This window comes from Brassica oleracea, chromosome C3, assembly GCF_000695525.1.
Source record: "Brassica oleracea var. oleracea cultivar TO1000 chromosome C3, BOL, whole genome shotgun sequence".
Classification (NCBI taxonomy): Eukaryota; Viridiplantae; Streptophyta; class Magnoliopsida; order Brassicales; family Brassicaceae; genus Brassica; species Brassica oleracea.
Genome location: NC_027750.1, coordinates 63,922,287 through 63,929,004, shown reverse-complemented (window position 1 = coordinate 63,929,004; position 6,718 = coordinate 63,922,287).

The window sequence follows — 6,718 nt, the reverse complement described above, 5'->3', positions numbered from 1 at the left end:
CCCCCCCCCGGCGCAAAAAATTGTGTTTCATGCTCGCTTTCAAAATCTACAATTTGTTTTTCTAATATGTAACCATAGGGTTAAATCATATAAATTCTGTTAATCAAATATTATTTAGTTCTTTTCAAAAAAAATAAAAATATTATTTAGTAAAAAATCACAGATTGTATCAATAATAGATAAAAGATTATATATTTTCATTTAACTTTTAATCGTATTAATGAGTAGTTGGTATGGTTTTTTATTCATTGTATATATCTGTAGTTATATTTCTGTAAAATATTTTTAACTATTAGTATGTGTAAATATACATGATTTGGAGGAGCAGATTTGTCATGTGTGTAACAGAAAACTAAAAGATGTTTAAGGGCAAATTTGATAAACATGGATATATTTGTTTTCATTACATTTTTTTTGAAAAGATACTTATAATATTTGTTTTTTTTTAATATTTAAAACTTTGAACTTATATTAGTTTAAGGGTCCAAATTATTTTTGTACTAGGGCCCAAAAAGACTCTAGAACCGGTTCTGAGTACTAGTCATAAATAAAAAAATAAATGTTTATTAGTTCTGTGATATTTTTTTTATAAATATTATTATCATCATTTTTCATTAACTCGACGAAATGCAATTCTCATGAACAAGATATAGAAGAGTTAAAAGAAGCAAATTAAAGATCAGGAACATCTGTTTTAACTAGGCTACCTGCTATTAAACTGCGGACAATATAATGCACGAGGAACCTAAGACAATATTCAATTATTTTTGCAACAGATTGTTCTCAATTGGTGAAGATGGTTTTAAAACTAGAAGAGTGGTCAGCCTTTAAAAGTTATTTGAAAGACATAAAGAATTTGAAGACAAGTTTCAACAACTGAGGGATCATTCATATACCAAGGACGCAGAACTCAAGGGCGGACGGTATTGCACGCGTTGAAAGAAAACAACCGTCAGTCTACATAGATGCAGAGCTACCAGTTTGGTTTGCAGAGTCTATATGAGTTTGTGTATGTTATTATTTAATCATATTACCTAACTCGGCAAAAAGTTGTCAACAGAAATATAGGAAATTTGATCTATAACCTAAAAAAACTATAATTAAGTGAATATATATTACAATTGAATGGTTAGAATATAACCTACACATTATATATTAATTGCCATTTCATCCTTACATCTAGGTTTGTCTAGGGTTATTTTCATTCTTTTCTTTTCTTCTTCTTATAATCATGTTTTCCTTTCAATTTTTAATATCTTTTAATTTTGCATAATACAATAATCCAGTTTTGTATTTTACATATTAAAAACATAGATGGTTTTCTACATATAATATGTTTTTACATTTAAAAATATACATATTTTATAAATTTTATTTATATTACATAAACTAAGTTTTAAAGCTATATTATATTATATTATAAATTCAAATAGTATATTTCAAATTCTCTCTTAAATAAGATATCATTTTGTATGTTCTATTTTATTTATTAAATATAATAGAAATGAAACTTTACGATTTTTCTCTTACGTTTTATATATTGTACTTTGTATTCACATAAATTATTTTATTTATGTATAAAAATAGAATAGTATTGTATAGCCTATTGTTAACAAAATTTTATAACGTCTTTATTGTACGGTCATTTGCAGCAAGAAGAATATTATCCTCACAAATGCATACATGTCTCATCCGGTCTTTATGATTATTTATTTAGTTTCATTTTCTCTTATGTATATTACACTAGGTAACTCTAAATAAAAACATGTTTTGTTTTATATAAAAGTCTATAAATAAATTATGTGTTATTTTATACAAAAATAAAATATTTAACTCAAAACACAAAATATTAAATTTGCATCACACAATATCATAGAACTGTTTATTAGAATCTACAAGTAAATTAATGTACATTTAAAAGATTATTATATTGTGTTATAGTAACCAAATATGTAAATAGATTTTCACGGTTTGTTTTTTAGAAAATCTGTTCTGAATTAGAATTATTTTCAAAATCCAAAGTTATTGTCCACCTAAAATAATAATTGAAAATTAATTATATAAAAGTTTCATAATACATAAAATCTTATAAAAATCTATAATATTATTATATGATTTCTCAACCAAAACAAAATTCAGTACTTATAGAGCGAATCAAAATCTAATTTATATAATAAAACATAGGTATAGTAGATTGAAACAGTGGGAGCAAAAGCTGAGAAAAAGTGAAACTGAAAATAAAACTTTTTTTTTACATATTAATCTATTTTTACTTTTCTTAAGCATTAATGGGCTGAAAACATTTTCCTCTTGATTAGATAAAAATTTAGAATAATTCAGTAGAAAACAAATTTACTTCAGTATATTATTGATAGAAGTGCGATCCAGACTTCGGGGTAAAGCCATCACTTAAGAAATAAAATTTGATATCACGAGGAACATATATGCATAGTTCATTTTGTACTTTATTTACTTTAATCAAAAGAAACCTTCTCTGTGAGAGCAGGACCATTTTTAGTATGTCTTAAGAAGTATGGTAGCTGCATGTGTTCACCTCGATAAAAACATCTCCAACAGACTTTTAAATATCCAAAAGACTTTGTTAAAACAAAAATCTCTAACAGACATTCAAACCTTATAAATTATGGTTCATCTGCATGTATTTTCATCGATAAAGACATCTCCAACAACTTTTTTTTTTTTACACTTTGAGGTTTTTGGTTCTGCAAGTTCCGATTAGTAAAATTTCAAAGTTGAGTTTAACTTTACAAAATTTTAAAACACATTTCTCCAAATTATTTTTTTTAAAACACTATTTATTTTACATTTTACTCTCTGCAAATATATAACAGATATAATTTTACTAAACAGTGAATATTAATTTTTACATCATTATAGTTCTTATAATTATATTTTATTTAAATATTCAAACATATTATATATATATTATTATTACGAAAATATATAAATATTTTAAAATTAGAATTAGTAAATAAAATAATATTATGTATAATATAAACATTATATACGCAATTGGATCATTTTGTATATTTTTTTTATATTTAACGCACATTAAAGAATTCCTCATTTGGTGAAACCAAATTATTCATAGATAAATTATAAATATTGTGTTTTACTTTTTAGTGGGTATTTATTATTTATTTATTTATAAAACTTTAACCTTTATAACTAATTAATATTAAATTACAGATTTAAATCTATTTTTTACAAATATTAAAAATATTTGATGTTTTTATATGAAAAAATCCACATTTAAATCTTTAATCCGGAGATGCCAAAAAACTTTATGGTAAGAAATTGAGGAACTTTTCTTGTCATTTCAAGGATTCAAACGTTATTTATTTTCTTAAACAGAAAAACACTCGCAACTAGAGAGGATGAATGGTAAGTGCTATGAGTGCTTAGGAATGTTTTATTTTTATACAGCCAATTTTGATATAAATCATGTCAGTAAGAAAGATATAAAGCCAGAGCCTATTTTTTTTAAAATACATTAATTCTAGAAATCATAATTTTCTAAAGCTTTACATTTAGTACTTTCAAAAATATAAATAATTATATAGCAATAAAATTTAAAGTTAAAACCACAAAATCTACGTACCTACAAACCAGTTCTGTGCCACAGTATGAAAAAAAAAGAAACTTTCACTTATGGCGACAAATTTTTTGAAAAAATTTAGGGCATCATCTATTACTTTCAGAGGAAATTATAGCACTATGATAATTAGGATTTAGAAAACATATGCTTATAATGAATACATGGGTTTCCTAAGCAACAAAAAATGCAGACAATTGTTTTTTTTTTGGAACAAAATGTAGACAATTGTTAATTGTCAAACAGTCAGAGTAATTAGATGTTGGTGATTATAGTTTTGAATGCATTTTGAAATATTAAAAAAAAATCAGGTTGATAAAATTTGATCTTTGTTCTCTTATGGCATAAAATATTGAGTAATTTAATTATTTTATCTTAAAATTAGTTATACAATTTAATATAAATACTTGATTAGTATTTTTTTTTAAAAGAAATCTTGTTGTATATCTAATATTTTCTTTTTTAGTTTAAAACCGAGATTTTATGATTCGGTTTTGGCAACCATAATCTGTCTAAAACTTAAGTCTCTACTAATCATGCCCCTAATCTCTTACACGTACTGAGTTGAAGAGCAAAACTCGTAAATCCATTTTAAATAGTTTTGACGAAACTTTATTATATAGAATTTGATTCGTGACTTCAAAATTCACGTCTACGTGGGTTAACTAATATTTGCTCCAAAAAGTTTTAGTCAAAAGTAAATCAAATTAGTGCTTTTGAGTAACTTCCTTTACGTGCATGTCTTCTGCTTAACATTGCTAAGCTTAAGAGGTTCCATTTCATGCTTTAGAATCTCATATATATATATATATATATATATATAAATAAATATATATGTTGGAATCTCATTTATATTAGAGCATCAGCAGCGGTCATGTTTTTCAATGATTTCTCATCAAAATACTAATATAAAAATAAAAACAAGAAAAAAGAAATCAGAAAAATAAAGAGACGTACGTAGGGGAAGAGACTCTGACTTCTTTTGCAGAGAGATTATCTACACAAATGAGACAGCAAGCACTAAAACATTAAATTTATTTAGATAACTAATTTACTTTACAATATTAATAAAATTATGATGAGAAACCATGTTGAAGAAATTTATCACTAAAGATGATCCGTTTCAATCTTGATTTTTAATGCAGAGATGATAGTATCTGCAGGATACAAGTTTCGAGTACTGTTCAATTATATACAAGTTTCGAGTACTGTTCAATTATTTTCTTTCTTCTTCTTTTTTTATTTCCTTTTATTTTGATATGTTTTAGTATTCTACTTTCACTAAAAAATATTATGACTTGAATCCATAGAATAAGGTTAGAATCAAATCCTAATAGAGATGTATCTAATTTTTGGGTATCAAATATAAAATCCATTGGTTTGTAAGAGATATGTTTTATTTATTATTAATCAAAAAGCTTTGGCTTTTAAAATTTTTATTTTCTGCTAGAACATCTTGTTTTCAACAACTTCAAATTTTCAAGGCTAAAAAGTATTTCGTAACCTTGTATCGGTTATTACATCAATTGATGTCATATTTTGAAGTTTTAGTTTTTTTACTACAACTCGATCATTGATTTTATGACTCTAAGAAAAACCTACGATGGAAGAACAAAAAGATGAGCCAAGGAAAATCTTGGAGACTTTCATAAGCAACTGTGATAATGCATTAAAAACGATTTTGGAAAGACAATACGACCAGTGTGATGGTCGTCATGAGCCACGACACATAAACCATGTACAACATGACTAGTCGGATGTAGAGATGGTGGAAAATTTATTCAATGTCCCTATTTAGGAACAACATCTTAATGCACAACAAACTAGCCGAAGAAATAATCAGCCGGACAAACAGAAACATATTAAGATACCAATTACCGGTTACCACCAATAGGTGGAATTGGTGGTTAGTGGATTGGTTATAATCCTTTATATATTACTTAAGGTCTTTTTAAATTTTTGATGTGTGATACTGTATCTCTAATAGAATATATTACATATTGTGATTATTTTTATATTTCATTATTTAGTAGGTTCCTATTGGAACTGTGTCATTACGTTTGTATAAATACTTTACTCTATGAATCAGTAAAATCAAGCTTTTCTAATTATTTCATGATATCATAGAAATCGATTCTGACTTAATCCATAAATCAGTTTTTTTCTTCTTCACTTCGTTCTAAGGTTACAAAAAACATGTTGGACGAAGTTTTGAGTGCTCAAAAAAACTCGTGATCCGAGTGTACTTCTCCTTACTCTTTGTACACGTCCAATAAATCGGGTGCTCTTATCACTTTGGTTCTTTTTCGTGGTGATAACTTCTCTGAATGGGCAATAGAGTTGGCAAAACAAATATCTTTATTGACGGCTCGATAGCTAACCAACCATGAATCCTGATCAATTTTTCTGGATCACCACAAACTCCATGCTCTATTGGCTGGATTCGAGCGCTCGTCGATCCAATTAGACAATTTAGTGTGGCACATGTCTCCGATGCTTCCAAGATTTGGGTTTCTATCAAACGCAGGTTTCCATCAACAATGGTGCTCACAAACATTTACTTGAAAATGAGATCAGAAATGTAAACAGAACAAACAAGAACAGTTGAATACTATGGACAACTATCCACACTTTAGGAAGAACTCCAAAATATCAATAGTTTAAGATCATGTTTTTGCGTTGCAGCTTCCAGTGTTGAGAAGGAACACTAAGATTCTCGTTTCATAAGTTTTTGTTTGGTCAAGATGATGCTCGTTTCAGCAATATTTGCTCACAGATCATCAACCAAGATCCACTTCTGGATCTATATTTTGTATCATTCGTGAAGAAGAACACCATCTAACAGTAGGAGATTAAGAATGATGCCATTGGATTTTTGTAAAAACTTATCTTCTATAGAATAAATGAAGTTGTTACTCTCCACATGGGGCTGCTGCCTCCAATCAATTTGTGACTGTCCACATGAGGAAAGAGAAGGGTTCTTAGACTCATGTTGCTTTAAACACATGAGTAGAGATAAAGATCTATTCTCTACAACGAATGCAAAGCAATCAGTCAATCTGGGAAACAACACATTCATGGAGGTTGTTGGAAAAGGAAATG